At 44.9% G+C, this 18,794-nt stretch overlaps 1 protein-coding gene across 1 annotated transcript in view; it reads left to right on the top strand.

The window, feature by feature from the left end:
- lamc1 (laminin, gamma 1) overlaps nt 1-18,794 on the top strand; it is a 38,179-nt gene that overhangs the window by 3,366 nt on the left and 16,019 nt on the right. The gene's annotated exons all lie outside the window — the stretch shown is intronic.

The raw sequence follows: 18,794 nt of genomic DNA, 5'->3' as shown, positions 1-18,794 counted from the left end.
CTCTCGCTCCACCTCGGGCCTGTCCCCTCTGACCCCATGAGGGGCTTTGTTCAGGACTGTAGTCCGGATCAGAGTCTAAAAAGCTCTCTACTTTTATCTCTTTCCTGATGTTTCCTTTCTTTCTTTCTTTCTTTCCTTTTTGATGTTTCCTTTCTTTCTCAAACTCCTGTGTCCTCTCCTTCTCTTAATGTACTCTTAAATTCTGCCATCCTCCATCTTCCTCCTCTTTCCCTCCTTCTTCAGTCTTCCTCTTCATATTTTACTTCTCCTCCTCCATCTTTTGTCTCCTATCCACTTCTTTCATCTCCTTCCCTTCCTTCCCTTGCCTCCTTTCCTCATTCTTGTGCAAATCTTTCTCGTTCTTTTCCACTCAGCTACCTTTACCCCGTCCTCCACCTTCCTCTCCTCCTCCTCCTCTTCGCTATGTTCCCATCTTCCCTCCTTCCTTCCTTCCTCCTCCTCCTCCTCATCTTTGCTATGTTCCCATCTTCCTTCCTTCCTTCCTTCCTTCCTTCCTTCCTTCCTTCCTTCCTTCCTTCCTTCCTTCCTCTTCCTCCTCCTCCTCCTCTTCGCTATGTTCCCATCGTCCTTCCTTCCTTCCTTCCTTCCTTCCTCCTTCCTCCTCCTCCTCCTCCTCCTCCTCCTCTTCGCTATGTTCCCATCTTCCTTCCTTCCTCCTCCTTCCTCCTCCTTCTCCTCCTTCTCCTCCTCCTCCTCCTCCTCCTCTTCGCTATGTTCCCATCTTTCTTCCTTCCTTCCTTCCTTCCTTCCTTCCTCCTCCTCCTCCTCCTTCTCCTCCTTCCTCCTCCTCCTCCTCCTCTTCGCTATGTTCCCATCTTTCTTCCTTCCTTCCTTCCTTCCTTCCTTCCTCCTCCTTCCTCCTCCTTCTCCTCCTTCCTCCTCCTCCTCCTCCTCTTCGCTATGTTCCCATCTTCCTTCCTCCCCCTTCTCCTCCTTCCTCCTCCTCCTCCTCCTCCCCCTTCTCCTCCTCCTCATGTGTTACATGTGTTATAACTTTTCTCCTGATATTGTGTCACCATGACAACTGGATGATGCTAGCATGACAGCTGTGAGTGCTAACAGCAGCCATGTTTGTTTGTGTTTTTAACTTTCAGTATGAGAATGTTTTGGTGAGGACCGGTTTGGATCAGTCACCATCATATGGTCGTGAACAGCGGGGGCGTCTTTTTGGAGGAGGGGGGGAGGAGGGGTTAGACGGAGTCCTGAAGACATGCTACGTTCAAATTCATGCTAGTTTTCAGAGACTACAAACCCCAGCTTTAACATGAGACATTATTTTGGCTTCATGTAGACGGACAGGTCTCAGTCGTTACAGTGAAACTGAGACTCAGCTGAGACAGATGGACCGGTTCTCCTGAAGCTGAAACAGGTCGTTTGTGTCCATCTGAGAGACCCTGGTACTGATACTAGCTAACAGGTTAGCCTCTGGTAGCTGTACTGAATAACTTAAGCTAGCACTCTCCTGGCCGGCTCGCCAAGTTAGCGTTAGCCTTGTTAGCTGCAGCTGTGTTCGTTCCTCTCGTTGGGTTTTCACTGCAGACACAGATCCCAGAGGAGGAGGAGGAGGAGGAGGAGGAGGAGGAGGAGGAGGAGAGATGAACCCAGCCTGGAGAGAGTTCAGGGGATGATGTGATGATGAGGTTTGGTTCTCCAGCAGGACGGATACTTACAGTTTGAGTTTCACCAACACAAACAAACACAAGTGATGCTGAGTCATGTGGTGTGTAAATAGTTAGGGTTCAGTTTAAACCGGTATTTAAGAAGAACCTGGACGCTCTCAGGGAGGGATGTTTATCTGAGCTTTAACATCCGTGTCCTCACCCGGTGCATGTGAACGCAGCTCTTCAGGAGCTTTCATCAGGGTTTGGACTTTACAGGGTGCTGAGCTGTTTATTATTGAATGGTGTGCTCCAGCAGAGCTCCGTAAACAGCCTGCAGACACTCATTACAGGTCTCCACCGCCGAGCCCAGCAGACGAGCAGAGGCAGACGAGCCCACACCAAACACTGAGTCAGATTAGAAGAGCAGCGCTCAGACCTCAGCTTAATGACTCTTTATTTGCTGAACAGTAAATTATGCACACACACACACACACACACACACACACACACACACACACACACACACACACACACACACACACACACACACACACACACACACAGGTTTAAGGAGGCACAGATAGATTGATCTTTGATCTCCTCACGCCGTCTTACGTTTCAAAGCTTCACACGATGATCTCAACAATCAGTGGATCTGTGTTTGGTCTGTTTTCGGGAGCAGCCCGCCCTCTTTGTTTCGGCGTGTTTGCGTCTGTCGGGCACGAACTCGTCTGATGGGGGTTTTATTTGTTCGGCGTTGAAACAGACACACAGATGTTTTCTCTTCTGCTCTGATGTTCCAGATGACCGTCTGCTAACCCCTCCAAAACACACGCGTCTTTTTTTTCTCCTGTCTTCCTTTATTGAAAAATGTTTGATTCCAGAGACAGGAAGACCTCCAGCAGCTCCGGGCTCAGGCTCACCACCTGACAGACGGAGACCGGGGATCAGTGAGCGCTGAGACACGAGGCCAGAACAGAACTCTGTGAGGCTGAACTAATAACTGTTTATTACTTTATTCTTCTGAGCTTCTAAATCTCCTCTCTCCCCTCGTCCCCAAACCGCCTTTAAAACACGACCTTTCTATCTTGCATTGCTCCAGGCAAACATTCAACATGTGTGCAACTCAGAAACCAAACCAAAGGATTGAACATATATAATCTGTGAGTGAGGGTTAGGGTCCTCTCCTGCAGACCGGTCCTCTGTGACCCAGCTCACATAAAGACAGAGTCAGGCAGCACAGGAGGCACGCTATGTTCATCCACAAGCCCAAACAAACACGCAGAGAGAGAGAGCTGGGGGAAGCTGTAATGAGACTGCCCAGGTGCATCATGGGATATGTAGTGTTTTCAGACACCTCCAGGGTTCACAGGCTGAGCTGCTTCATGAGGAGGAAACAGGAGTTCTCTGCAGAGGTCTGATGGGATCGTTTGATGAAGTTTCTGCTTCTTCTTTAAAGATTAAAGCCGGTCTGGATCTTTGAGGGTGAATCAAAGTCCCATCCCGAGTCTTAATTTAAGGTCTGAGTCCTGAAGGGAGTCCTCCGGGTCTTCACAGCTGAAGTAAACTCTGAAGCTGAAGTGACTCCTGACTCTGCTCTCTGGGTTTTGTGCCAGCAGCTGTGTGGGTCTTTGTGAGGGGTTTGTAGGGGGTTGTGTTTTGGGGGGGCGGTCTGCTCCCTGCAGGGTCTCTTTGTCTCAGATAATGACGGCCGGTTCTCGTTTGTTCCTGACGTCCCGGTGTGGTGACGACTCTGGGCGGAGCGTCTTCTTCTTTGGTGGTCTCTGCTGTTAACTGCTCGACACACACAGTGAGGTTAGGAGTGTGTGTGTGTGAGTGTGTGTGTGAGTGTGTGTGAGTGTGTGTGTGTGTGTGCAGGGGGCGGGGAGCTCTGATTAGATCTTCTCTGCTGGGCCGGGTCTGATGGGAATCTGGCTCCGGGTTATTTTGGGCCTTAAGGTGGACTCGTGAGATCAGAGAGCAGCTGATCGGGTTAACGATGAGGACGATCGATGACTTGATGAAGAGTTTGGAGGATGATCACGAGCTGACAGAAACCTGATCCTTCAGAGTCCTGATCAACAGACTAGTCTGGTCCTGTTTGATATCTCGTTTGTTGTTGTTTAGTTTTGAAGTATTTTCAAATGTTCAGTATCTCTGAAATCTGAACATCCTGAGCTGAAAGCTTCTGTGAGTCATGATAACCCTGAAACTGAGTCCTGGATTCAGAGACATCAAACACAGGATCAGATCTGTGTTCATGTTTGCTCCTCAGGGCCACCGTAGTTATGGTTCTTATTTTAAGACGATGATATATAAAGACTTTCTTTCATGTGATGAACTTTAACATGTGACCTGACTGAAGACACCATCAGAGAGCTAACAGTGATACTGAGGAAGAGGAAGAGGAAGAGTCTGAGCTCTCAGCTGCTGATAGAAGAGAGACTGGTTTTATTCAGGATGGAGAGAAAAGTCAAAATACAATAAAACATCATAAATAACAGAATTAAAAAAGACATGAAAAATAACTAACTTAATAAAATAGAATAAATAAAAAGTGAAAGATAAAATAAAAAATCATAAATAAATAAATAAAAAAAGACATGAAAAATATATATTTCTTTAATTTATGACTTAAGTTTTATTGTATTCTAAAGGGCTGAAGAGTAAAAAATAAATACAAATAATAATAAAGTGGAGTTTGACCGGCATGAAAAATAATAAAAAACAAACAAATAAACAAAACAACCAACAGAGAAAAAAATACTGCATCAGAAAATAAAAATAAAAATAATTCATTAAAAAAAATGAATAAATAAAATAAATAAAAAGTGAAAAATAAAACATCATAAATAAAGATATAAATAATTAAATAAAATAGAATAAATACAATATGTATACAAATAAAAAAATGAAAATAAAGATAAAATAGAAAATCCATAGTCTGAAAAAAAGTGGAACATGACATTAAAGATGTATAAATAAAAAAATAAATACATAAAATAGAATTTAAATGATTTATTTTGTTTTTAGTTTATTTTTAATCATTGTGTCACGCACTGGTAAAGCTCACCAGCCTGTATGGACTTACAAGACACTACAAAACAAAACAAATAATAATAATAGTAAAAATAGATACATTCAAATAAATAAATAAAATGACAATAGAGGAAAAAGTTCAGTTTGAAAGAGAAAAGTAAAAGTTTAAAGATCAATAATAGAAAAGTGTGTCTGTGTTTTAATGAATGACTGATGAGAGGATGAATCCTCAGCCTCTAAAAACAATCATTCACCTCCTCCTTCACTCCCTTCCTGCCAAACCCACACACACTTAATTGGAAATCCCCCTCAACACACACACACGCACACACACACACACACACACACACACACACACACACACACACACACACACACAGGGATCTGAACTGTTGAGTTAAAAAAATATGAAACACCTCTGTATGGAGAGCAGAAGAAGGCGGGACGACTCTCAGAGTATCCTGAGAGAGAGAACAGTGAGGGTTTCTTAAAACACTTCAGACTCTTATCACCTGAAGCTCCTTATCACTGCTAACCTGGAGCCTACACACACACACACACACACACACACACACACACACACACACACACACACACACACACACACACACACACACACACACACACACACACACACACCTACCTCCCTGCCCTCCAGCGCTGCCACCTTAATCTCCTCTCGTCCAATCAGAGCGCTGGGTTTCGACGGCTGCTCTGTTTATCAAACAGAAGAAGAGATTAAGGTGATATAAGCAGCATCCTGCAGACGCTCTACTGAGCGCGCTCAGACCGGGCCTCTCTCCCTGCCCTCTGTTATTGTTAACACTCAGCTGTGAGTGTGTGAGAGAGAGAGGAGGCAGCTCTGCACACACACAGCACAGACTGCGATGCATTCAGGTGCACATCCTTGCAGTTCAAATCATGAGGCGTTCAGGTGCTCATGCTTTGTCAAAGTGAGGCGTTCAGGGGCACATTCAATATCTTGGTGAGGCGTTCAGGTGCAAGAACTTACTGAATAACTGCAAGTAGAATATGAATGTGAGGCGTTCAGGTGCACATACTTACCATACAAATCATGAGGCGTCTTGCAGCATGTACAGTGTTGATAATGATGCATTCAGGTGCATATAGAATGAGATGTAAGGTATTTAGTTGCACGCAAGTAATGAAATGTTCAGGTGTGTAGGTACACATCCTTACAGATTCAATGATGAGGCGTTTAGGTGCAGGTACAGAATGTATAGAGTGAATACTGAGGCATTCAGGTGCACAGAAAAAACAAATGCAAGAACTGTGCATAATTATACCCTACAGTATCCCGTGAGGCATTCAGGGACACGTAGAGCTTTCACAATGAGGCATTTGGGGACACACACACAGTCAGAACTGTGAGGTATTTTGGTATGTGTACACTGTGTATGTGAGGCGTTCAGGTGCTCCTGTCAGGAGAGAATAAATCTGGATGTGTTAATGTGTGAGAACTCACAAGAAGGAACAATGAGACGCTCACGTGACCACAATTCTGACTATGCTGCGTTCAAGTGCACAAACAACGGGAACGTGTTGATGTCCAGATGCATGTGCATAGTGGATTGTGAGGCGTTCAGGTGCATGTGCAATATATATTGAGGTGTTGAGGTGCGACAACCTACAGTAGAGATAATGAGTCATTTACGTGCACTTGAATTATGACCATGAGGTGTTCAGGTGCATCTGTACAGCATGGTTGTTGAGTTTTTTTGGGTTCACCTTCAAATGGTAAGAATGATGAGGCGTTCAAGTGCACATAGGACTTGGGTGTTGGGGTGTACAGGTGCTCGTACAGTATGGATATGATGCATTCAGGTGCACAGGGTAAACATTTCAGGCATAAATCAGGTGCACATGTAGAGTATGAATGAGGCGTTCAGGTGCACATGTAGAGTATGAATGAGGCGTTCAGGTGCACATGTAGAGTATGAATGAGGCGTTCAGGTGCACATGTAGAGTATGAATGAGGCGTTCAGGTGCACATGTAGAGTATGAATGAGGCGTTCAGGTGCACATGTAGAGTATGAATATGAGGCGTTCAGGTGCACTTGCAGATTAAATGATAAGTGTACGTTCAGTCTGAGTGTTGAGGTTTTGCGATGGGTACAGAAAACGAGTGCTGAGGCGTTCAGGTGCATTTGGAAACTGGACGTTCAGGTCTTCAGATGTGTGTGGAGCCGGATCATTCAGGATGAGTCTGAGGCCGGAACAGGAAGTCTGACTCCTGCTGATTACACACGCAGGGCTGTTCCTGTGTGGAAACCAAACACACCTTTGTGGCATTCAGGTGCATTCCTGTGTCAGGGAGCAGGTTACACATTGACTCAGAGTGAATGAGTACCTGTGTGACCCGGTTCACTGAGTACCTGTGTGACCCGGTTCACTGAGTATCTGTGTGACCCGGTTCAGTCCGAGCAGACTCCTTCAGAGTCGTCAGGTGTGAACCTGAGTGAGCAGCGACCTCAGTAAATCATCCGTTCCTGAAGCTCCTAGAGGAGGGCTGACGGATTACCTCGTGTCTCTGCTCGAGTGTCCTTAAGCTGAGGGGTGCGCTGCCTCCTCCTGACGGTGACCTCCGACCTCCGAGGGAGAGATCAGGTCCAGGTCCAGGATCAGGATCAGAGGAGTGCGAGCAGAAAACTGTTTCATGTTTGGAGTTTAAACTCAGCTGCATTCCTCACATTCCTCCCACTCCTCCGCTCGTTCTCTGGTTTTATCTCTGCCTGGGTTCAGCCTCTCGACCTTTGACCTCCCGCACCTGCAGTGAGAGGAGTGTGCTCTCCCCACGCAGTCCTGGACCGGCTCATGGTGCTGGCCTGAACTTGAATCTGTGTGGGTTTGAAAATCCTGACGGATCTGCTCACCTGCCTGCACACCGCCTGAGTCTGTTTCTAAAGAAAGAGTGAAGCAGAGGAGGTCAAAGTTCATCTCTCTCTCTCTCTCTCTCTCTCTCTCTCTCTCTCTCTCTCTCTCTCTCTCTCTCTGAATCAAACAGGAGCATGTTAAAACCCGGTCTCTGATAACTCCTTGTAAACATCCTCCTTCAGGTCAGAAGACAAAGTTAAAGTGACCTCGCCCTGAAGGATCAGAGAGACGTGACTCAAAACAAACTTCCTTTAACAGGCAGAAACCTCCAGCAGGACCAGACTCATGTTAGACACACATCTGAATCTGAGACCGTGTTGGAGAGAGGGATAGAGGGAGATGAAGAGAGAGAGAGAGAGAGAGATGATAGTGGGGAGACGGATAGTAGTAGTTGTAGCAGCTGGAGTCTGGACCACGTCCACAGCAGCAGAGATCCAGAGGAACCTACGAGACAAGGGAGCTCAGGGACTCCAGAAAGGTCTATGGTTAGTAACTTTAATGGGACAGGAAGAGTTAAAGTGAGAGACAGGCAGAGAGAGGAGAGAGAGGGAAAGACAGGATCCCAGTGTGTCAGTCTAAGCCTATAGCAGTCTGAGTCTATAGCAGTCTAAGTCTATAGCAGTCTGAGTCTATAGCAGTCTAAGTCTATGGCAGTCTGAGTCTATAACAGTCTAAGCCTATAGCAGTCTGAGTCTATAGCAGTCTAAGCCTATAGCAGTCTGAGTCTATAGCAGTCTAAGCCTATAGCAGTCTAAGCCTATAGCAGTCTAAGCCTATAGCAGTCTGAGCCTATAGCAGTCTGAGCCTATAGCAGTCTGAGTCTATAGCAGTCTAAGCCTATAGCAGTCTGAGTCTATAGCAGTCTAAGCCTATAGCAGTCTGAGTCTATAGCAGTCTAAGCCTATAGCAGTCTAAGCCTATAGCAGTCTGAGCCTATAGCAGTCTGAGCCTATAGCAGTCTAAGTCTATAGTAGTCTGAGTCTATACCAGTCTAAGCCTATAGCAGTCTGAGCCTATAGCAGTCTAAGCCTATACCAGTCTAAGCCTATAGCAGTCTAAGCCTATACCAGTCTAAGCCTATAGCAGTCTAAGCCTATACCAGTCTAAGCCTATAGCAGTCTAAGCCTATAGCAGTCTGAGCCTATAGCAGTCTGAGTCTATAGCAGTCTAAGCCTATAGCAGTCTGAGCCTATAGCAGTCTGAGTCTATAGCAGTCTAAGCCTATAGCAGTCTGAGCCTATAGCAGTCTAAGTCTATAGCAGTCTGAGTCTATACCAGTCTAAGTCTATAGCAGTCTGAGCCTATAGCAGTCTGAGTCTATAGCAGTCTAAGCCTATAGCAGTCTAAGCCTATAGCAGTCTAAGCCTATAGCAGTCTGAGCCTATAGCAGTCTGAGCCTATAGCAGTCTAAGTCTATAGTAGTCTGAGTCTATACCAGTCTAAGCCTATAGCAGTCTGAGCCTATAGCAGTCTAAGCCTATAGCAGTCTGAGCCTATAACAGCATGTTTATTATTCAGTTTAACTGGAGAGTGATTTTGGGGCGAGGACGTTTGATCGTTTTGAATCTGTTTGGGTTCCCGCCTTGTTTCCTCTTCTCTGGAGCAAAGCATCCTTGCTTTGTTCCCTCGCTTTGTTCCCTCCTTCCTTCGTTCAAACTCAGACCGGGTCTGGTTTGATCCGACCCCCTTCAGGTCCTCCTCTGTCTGCAGACCTCTCTCTCTCTCTCTCTCTCTCTCTGACGTTGATCCGTGTTTGTGTCGGAGGACGGAGGATCGGCTGAACTCGCTCAGAATAATCCGATTACCGCGCTGCGTGCGGACGCACAGCGGGGGCAGTGTGCTCGCCGTGACCCTCGACCCCTCGGTACCTGGCGCTCTCCTGACACTGGCGGGTCGGGCGCAGAAGATGTTTTTGGTGGGGCGCTCGGAGGCCGCGGCTCGCTCGTGCCCACACGTTCAGAAGTCAAAGCGCTCATTGTTCGCTCCGGGGGGAAGAATGCGATGAGGTCATGGGAGGAAATTTAATTGGACCGTGCTGCAGGCCGGCGTTCCCCCCGACGGACCTTCACCCCCCCTCCTTCCTCCCTCCACAACAACTGTATCCTCCCCCGCCTCCCCCCCCCGACCCGAAGCTCCGCCTCCCCAGAGAGGAGAGGATTCAGAGGAATGCTGTAAGAAATGCTCCATGAAGTTAAAGTCAGATAAACACTCCTCATGAGTCCACACAGTGTGAGCAGCATGTGGAGGTCAAAGGTCAACGCCCTGACCAGGTGATGTGACCTGGAGAGAGTCTCTAATCTGTGTCAGAGCAGCTGCAGCTTCAGAGTGTGGACTCCTCCTCCTCCTCCTCCTCAAGGACGTGTTCCTCGTTAGAGTCCGTCTGAAGACAAACATCTGTGAGTGATAACACTCGGCGTGATAAGGAGGACACGCCTCCTCCTCCTCCCCACGCCGTGACGGTCATGAGTTTATTTACCGAGCAGCAGCAGGTCACAGAGAGAGGGAGGCGTCGTCAGACTCTTCTTCTGCTGGTTTAAAGACGGTCTGTTTGGTGGAGGTTTGGTCCTCCAACAAGTCCGGACTCGCCTCGGTAACGAGTCTCTGCAGGTCTGATGGACTTCAGGAAACCGGAGCGAGGACCAGATCAGATTACTGTGCTCTGACCTTTGACCTCTAAACAAACAACCTCCACGTCAGTGATGTCACCAACAGAAACAAAGAAAAGTTTCTCAGTTTGGAAACAGAACTTTAAAAATCTTATATGAAAAAATTTAAAATTAATTTGGACTTTTAAGAGATTCTACATTTATCATATTTTTCTGCTGTTTTTTTCTGAGTGATCGTCTGAAACAAAGAGAGAAAAACACGTTTAATATTTAGATTGAGATCAAAGACCAGTCTTTAAAAATATTTTAATCTTCTAATATTTTAATATTGATCTTATAAAACCTGTGAGGTGATTATTCGTCCTGCGTTAAAGAGTTCCTGATCAGAGACAGGAAACAGTTTTTGTCTCTGATTGAAGAGAGACTCCTCCCCCTCCAGAGGTCAGAGGTCAGAGCGGCCTCGGTGCTGAAGGACACTCCTCTTCCTCCTCCTCTTCCTCCTCCTCTTCCTCCTCCTCTCTGCCTGCCTCTCGCTCTTCTCCTCACTCGAGTCCTTAAAATGGTCTGCCAGCGCTCAGACGAGCGTTTCTGAGCACTTCATGATCTCTGGAATCTATGCATCCTGAGCTTTCAGGGTAAAGAAGTCATAAATGCTTAAAATCAATTAAATTGATTTATTTTTATTTCCCATTTAGAATAAACTGGGTTGGTTTATTCATCAGATGCTGCTTTAGTACAATCAAAATGTATTTATCCAAAATTATTTAATGTTAGGCTATTATGATGAAATATCTTATGAAATAAATAAAAAAATATTATTATTGTTAGAATTCTTATGATAATAAAAATGTATTATTATTATTATTATTATTATTATTATTATTATTATTATTATTATTATTATGGGTAGTAGAAGTAGTCGTAGTTATTTTATTATTATTATTATAATTATTATTATTATTATTATTATTATTTATTAAGTAGTGGTAGTAAAAGTAGTATTTTTATTATTATTGATTTATTATTATCATTTTTTTATGATTAGCTTATTATTATTATTACTATTATTAATATTAACATTTGTATTTTATAGTATTATTATTATTATTATTATTGTTAGAATTATTATTATAATACAAAAATATTATAATGTTATTATTATTATTTTATTAGTAGCAGAAGTAGTAGTATTTATTATTATTATTATTATTATTATTATTATTAATGTACTACTATTATTATTTTATTATTAGTAGTAATAAAAGTAGTATTTTTATTTTTATTATTATGAATTTATTATGGTTATGATTATCAACATTCTTATTAAAAATATTAACATTTGTATTTTATTATATTATTATTATTGTATTATTATTAGAATTCTTATAACAATAATTTATTATAATTGTACTGTTATTATTAGTAGAAGTTGTAGTAGTGTTTTTTAAATTAATTTAATATTATCAATTTATTATGGTTATGATTATGATTAGCATTATTATAGTAATGATACTTATGTTCTACCTTTTGATGCTTTATATTATTATTTAATATAATTATTCTTTTATTATCATCATTTTAAAAATATGTGTGTGTGGTGTCTTTCGGCCTTTAAAAGAAAAATGTAAACCCTGTTTTGAATAATGTTATAAAGACTTCTACATATCTTTAACTTAATGATGCAAAAGGAAGTATCCTTTGCGTCTTCTACAGAAATGTGTAGTTTTTATAGTTTTCATTTTAAATCCATTCGAAGAAGATGGAGTGGAAAAGCGTTCAACCATGGGCACGTTGCGACTGTTCTGGCCTCCTTATGATGTTTGAATTTTTATAACCAAATGTCAAGTTACACAATGATATCATAAATGAATGAGAAATACAATGACACAGAAGATGGAAGCTGTAGCTTTCATTAGCAGAAAGAATGATGTCTCTATCTTTCCTAGTTTAGATTCTAGACTCATTTAAACAGGATCATGTAAAAACACATTCCTCTGAGATGTGTGTTCAAAGGGTTCCTCCAGCTGATCTCCTCTCTATGAGTTTGATACCTCTCCTCTTTTTATTTACTGTCCTCCCCCCCCGTCTTCTCTGACAGGCAGCGGCAGACAGCCTGGAATAAAGAGTGAAGGAATCAGACTGGGATTAAAATGTAATATCACACTATTAAAGAGATTAGTGGTTAAGATTTCATCGTCTGAGCTACCCACCAATCTGATGAAGTGGCATTCACGATATTGATTTATTCCCCGGCCTCTTTTTATCGCTCCACATTCACACGGACAGCGGCAGACCTGATATGGTGGCCTTTTTATGAAGCACCTTGTCACCGGGGCCTTTCGCGCTAAGTAACCTGCCAGGAATGATTGTTTGGGAAGGTGAAGTTTATTCATCAAATCTGTAGTTTTGAAAGAGCAGCAACAAGAGGGCGGGTAAGGACATGAGTGATTTCCTTTCCACGGGCGGATAAAAGCAAAAAAGTCCTGGTATTGAACCGGCTAATAAAAGCTTCAAATGGAACAGCGTCGCCACAAAAAGAGCCTTAATTATTTCCAGTTATGACAAACCATCATTTCACTTCAATTATGTTGCACATCAGTCAAGGCTAACAAGGTAGCAGGATGTGATTGAGGTTCCCTATTAGTCTCTCTGTCAACACCTTCACAAAGAGTTATGAGCACCAGCAGCCGGGGATCAAACCAGAGCGTTTGGAGCACTTCAAATCTTAAATACATCTCGATTCAAACATTTCTGAGCAGCTTTTACACAAAAATACTGACTGAGTCAAACACATTAACCTGTTTTTAATGTACCTGTAGGAGGAAAAACCAAAGGGTACCGTGTAACAGATGCTATCAGGTACTTTAAAAGAACAACAGGTACTAAAATGTTCTTACGCCATAGTGCTGCTTAGAGGTAACCTTTAAAGATGACCCTGAAACGTTAGCCAAAAGGTTCCCAAAAATACTTAAATGGTCCCTTAAAAATGACACTAAAAGGCACCTTAAGGCCAGTCCTTAATGGGTACCTCAAAGCAGATGTTAAAGGCCAAGGTAACTTCTTAACTACTCCTAAAGGGTACCCACATGAGCTTGTTGAAACAGGATCTTAACTTAGATCAGACAATCAAGGGTACCCTCTAAAAAAGATGCTGTTTGTGTACCTTCAAACAAGCACACATGGGTACCTTAATGCAGGTACAAAACAGGTCCACAAGGGCAACTAGAAACTGATCCTAAATGATGCCTTAAGCAAGAGCCTTCTGTATCCATTCAAACAAGCATTAAGGGGGTACCTAAAGGCAGGCACAAACTGAGTTAATTCAAACAGGATCTTAAGGGTTACTTAGAGCAGAGAATTAAGGGTACCCCCCTAAAAAGATGCTGTTTGTGTACCTTCAAACAAGCACAAGCAGGTACCTTAATGCAGGTACAAACATGGTTCCTTGAAACCTGGGCTCAAGGTGATCTCAAATTGAAGCTAAATGATGCCTTAACCAGAAGCTGCTTGTGTCTATTCAATGATGTATTCAAAGGTACCTTAAGACAGTTGCAAAATGGGTTCCTCGAAACAGGTTCTCAAGGTGAAATAGAAACTGTTGCTCAATGATGCCTAAACCAGAAGCATCAAAGGGTTTCTTGAAACCGGTCTTCAATCCTTATAAGAGGGTACCTTAAACCAGATACTATTTGTGTACCTTCAAACAAGCAAGAGAGGGTTCCTGAAGACTGGCACAAAATTGGTTCCTTGAAACAGGCCTTGAAGGTTGCCTTCAAGTACCAAAAAGAGGGTACCCGAAACCGGATGCTATTTGTGTACCTTCAAACAAGCATTGGATGGTTCCTCGAAACAGGTGCTCTAGTTGAACTTGAAACTGATCCTTAACAAGAAGTACCGAAGGGTTCATTCAGGCAGGTGCAAAAGGGGTTCCTCGAAACAGGCCTTGTAGGTTAACTGGAAATTTGAAAAAGAGGGTACTGGAAACCTGATGCTATTTGTGTACCTCAAAACAAACAATTCCTTAAGGCAGGCACAAAAAGGGTTCCTTGAAACCTGGGCTCAAGGTGATCTCAAATTGAAGCTAAATGATGCCTTAACCAGAAGCTGTTTGTGTCTATTCAATGATGTATTCAAAGGTACCTTAAGACAGTTGCAAAATGGGTTCCTCGAAACAGGTTCTCAAGGTGAAATAGAAACTGTTGCTCAATGATGCCTAAACCAGAAGCAATAAAGGGTTCCTTGAAACAGGTCTTAAAGGTTGACTTCAATCCTTATAAGAGGTACCTTAAACCAGATGCTATTTGTGTACCTTCAAACGAGCAAGAGGGGTCCTCATGCAGGTGCATCATGTGTTCCTCGAAACAGATTCAAGGTGAAAAAGAAACTGATGCTAAATGACGCCTAAACCATAAGCATGGAAGGGTTCAATAAGGCAGGTGCAAGATGGGTTCCTCGAAATAGGCCTTGTAGGTTAACTGGAAATTAAAAAAAAAGAGGGTACCCAAAACCTGATGCTATTTGTGTACCTTAAAATAAGCAAGAGAGGATTCCTAAAGACAGGCACAAATGGGTTCCTTAAAACAGTCTTTAAAGGTTGACTTCAAATCCTAAAAAGATGGTACATTAAACCATACAGTCAAACAAGGAAGACAGGGTTCCTCAAGACAGGCAGGTGCAAAATAGGTTACCTGAAACAGGCCTTGTAGGTTAACTGGAAATGAGAAAAAGAGGGTAACCAAAACCTGATGCTATTTGTGTACCTTAAAACAAACGAGGGGGTTCCTCAAGACAGGCACAAAAAGGGTTCCTCAAAACAGGCTTTAAAAGTTGACTTCAAATCCTAAATAGAAGGTACATTAAACCATACAGTCAATCAAGCAAGACAGGGTTCCTCAAGACAGGCAGGTGCAAAATCGGTTCCCTGAAACAGGCCTTCAAGGATGGCTTCAAGTCCTAAAAAGAAGGTTACTTAAACTAGACAGTATTTGTGTACCTTCAGACAAGCATTGGAGGGTTCCCCAAGACAGATGCAGAATGGGTTCCTCAAAACAGGCCTTAAATGTTAACTTGTGCTTGATGGCAGCCCAAACCAGATGAATTGTTAGTGAACAGGTGCAGAAGGAGGCAGTGATGGAGCTCAGGTGATGGAGCAGGTACCCCATGGACAGGATGCAACCCTTGTCACATTGTTCCCCCCTCTCTCTGTAGCTGTTCTGTCAAAATCCCTAAATCAAAACAGGCTCCAAAGGTTCCTGTTATTATCTGTAATCACACACTGAGGAGCAGCCACACTGCCACCCAGAGGAGCGGAGGCCTTCAGAAGGAAAACAAAAGTAATTGTGTTGGAAACAGACGATAAGATCTCATTCATACGTTGAATATTCCTTATCAAGCCGCCCTCCTCCTCTCGCCCTCCATCCTCCCTCTGCTCTGCCTCCAACAACCTTCGTCCTCCTTACGTCTTCACTTTGCACGATCTTATCATCCGGCCACCCGGTAATGGCCTCGCTCTCGGCTCCGCCGTATACCGCCCTCGTATCCGTCGCCCCAATCACAACCTTAATGCATCTCAATTTAACCACAGTTGTAACACACACACCCACACACACACACTCTGTCCGTCTGACACACACACACACACACACATCCAGAGTTTATTGTGTTGGGAGCAGTGACGGGTCGTGAAGGGCGGCATCAGTAATGCGTGGCGCGTGCCTCCATAACGCCGGCCTCATTTGCATGTGTGAGGAGGTCTGGGCTAATGGAGCTGATCTGTTTCGCTGTTATTAAATGGGGGGAGAGAAGGGGGGAGGCTGGGAGGTGAGGGACATGGGTGGAGAGGGGGTTATTATTAAAGAGGAGGAGGGGGAGGCAAAAAGAGGGGAGGTCCTCTCTCCCCTCCCAGAGGCATGATGGATGATTCAGGAGGCTCTCCTTCACTGAGTTTAGGTGCTTATGCAATTTAGCTTCGGTCACACAGCAACACACACACACACACACACACACATATACAATATGCATGCATATGTGTGTGTGCAGTGTGAGTGTGTGTGTGTGTGTTTTCGTGCTGCATACTCTTTGAATATCACGAGGTAAATGAGGCCTAACACACTTCTTCCACTTCTCCCTTTTGTTCACCCTTTACCACTCAGGTCGTTTCTCTCGCTGCATTTAAATGTCCTCAATATGTCACACATGCATGCATGAACGCATGCGTCCCCGCTAACGCTCGCCGCTGCACACACGCACGCACGCACGCTACTCACACACACACACACACACAGTAAAGGGAGCCTGTTGGGGCCACTTGTTCCGGACCCTTTTTATAGCACACACATCCAGCGTTTTACGGCCGTGTGTTACAGAGCAATGGCCGTTTTACAGCGGGAGCGGTATCAGGCTGTAGATTGAATTGCTGAGAGATTAGCCTGGAATATAATGTTTTATTATTGCATTGGTTTTTTATAGTTTATAGAGTGATATACACAATGTGGAGGTTTTATTACCGGTGCTGTATTAGCATGTGTTCACAGAGGGGGAGGGGTAGTGTGCCCAAGCTTGTGTTTGGTTGGTTGCGTGTTAGCTGCTGTGCTACCTCAGCTGTTCCTCTCTTTAAAGTTTAATCCTGGGCTCTCGTTCTTGATGCACTTTGTGCTCAAAGTGACTTATGCATGCTAAACTTCTCACTCAGCATCGACAACAACACAGTCACACCCTCACTAGTAGTCCGTAACCTCAGCATCATCCTTGAACCCACTCTCTCCTTCAAATCTCACATCAGAAACGTCACCAAAACATCCTTCTTCCACCTCAGATCCTCTCTCTCCTCCTCTGCTGCCGAAACCCACATCCACGACTTCAAAAAAAGGCTCCCTAAAAAGATGAAGATTAAACAAAGATGAAATAGGGTAAAATAAGATTTAAAAAATTAAGAAGGTAGAAGAGAAACCAAAACACAAACAAACAAGAGAAGAAAAGAAAAGTACAAATAACACCATATGATTAAAAAATGACTAAAAGCTACATATAGACATGATATGACCGTCTTTGAGAAAGTGTCCATGGACATAAAATACATGGAGCAAGACAATCAGGAAGCAGCAATAAGGACATGTTAAAGAAGACATGCAGACACAACAGGACAACATTTAACAGTGCTGTACATATTTGCATCAGGCAGGGACTATCAATCACTGAACTAGCTGCATGCAATTCAAATGAGGCAACGTATAGCATTCTTTAAGGCTTCCCTCCACTGACCTCCAAAAACTCCAACATGTCCAGAACTCAGCTGCCCGGTGACTCACCCACTACCGCTCCAGAGTGCATATCAAACCCATCATTCAGCACCTCCACTGGCTCCCCATACAGCACCTGAATCCACTTCAAAATCCTGCTCAAGCCCTCAATAACCTCGCCCCCTCAAACCTGACCCAACTCCTCAAACGCCACTCCCTATCTCGCCCCCTCATACCTGACCGACCTCCTCAAACGCCACTCCCCATCTCGCCCCCTCATACCTGACCGACCTCCTCAAACGCCACTCCCTATCTCGCCCCCTCATACCTGACCGACCTCCTCAAACACCACTCCCCATCTCGCCCCCTCACACCTGACCGTCCTCCTCAAACGCCACTCCCCATCTCGCCCCCTCATACCTGGCGACCTCGTCAAACGCCACTCCCCATCTCGCCCACTCACACCTGACCCAACTCCTCAAACGCCACTCCCCATCTCGCCCCCTCATACCTGACCGTCCTCCTCAAACGCCACTCCCCATCTTGCCCCCTCATACCTGACCGTCCTCCTCAAACGCCACTCCCCATCTCGCCCCCTCATACCTGACCGTCCTCCTCAAACGCCACTCCCCATCTCGCCCCTTCATACCTGACCGACCTCCTCAAACGCCACTCCCCATCTTGCCCACTCACACCTGACCGTCCTCCTCAAACGCCACTCCCCATCTCGCCCCTTCATACCTGACCAACCTCCTCAAACGCCACTCCCCATCTCGCCCCTTCATACCTGACCAACCTCCTCAAACGCCACTCCCCATCTTGCCCACTCACACCTGACCGTCCTCCTCAAACGCCACTCCCCATCTCGCCCCCCTCACACCTGACCGTCCTCCTCAAACGCCACTCCCCATCTCGCCCCTTCATACCTGACCGACCTCCTCAAACGCCACTCCCCATCTCGCCCCTTCATACCTGACCGACCTCCTCAAACGCCACTCCCCATCTCACCCCATCATACCTGACCGTCCTCCTCAAACGCCACTCCCCATCTCGCCCCCTCATACCTGACCGTCCTCCTCAAACGCCACTCCCCATCTCGCCCCCATCATACCTGACCGTCCTCCTCAACGCCACTCCCCATCTCGCCCCTTCATACCTGACCGTCCCTCCTCAACGCCACTCCCCATCTCGCCCCTTCATACCTGACCGACCTCCTCAAACGCCACTCCCCATCTTGCCCACTCACACCTGACCGTCCTCCTCAAACGCCACTCCCCATCTCGCCCACTCACACCTGACCGTCCTCCTCAAACGCCACTCCCCATCTCGCCCCCTCATACCTGACCGACCTCCTCGAACGCCACTCCCCATCTCGCCCCCTCACCCTGACCGTC

This window comes from Notolabrus celidotus, chromosome 15 (assembly GCF_009762535.1).
Source record: "Notolabrus celidotus isolate fNotCel1 chromosome 15, fNotCel1.pri, whole genome shotgun sequence".
NCBI lineage: Eukaryota > Metazoa > Chordata > Actinopteri > Labriformes > Labridae > Notolabrus > Notolabrus celidotus.
This window is presented reverse-complemented; position numbering and strand designations above follow the sequence as displayed.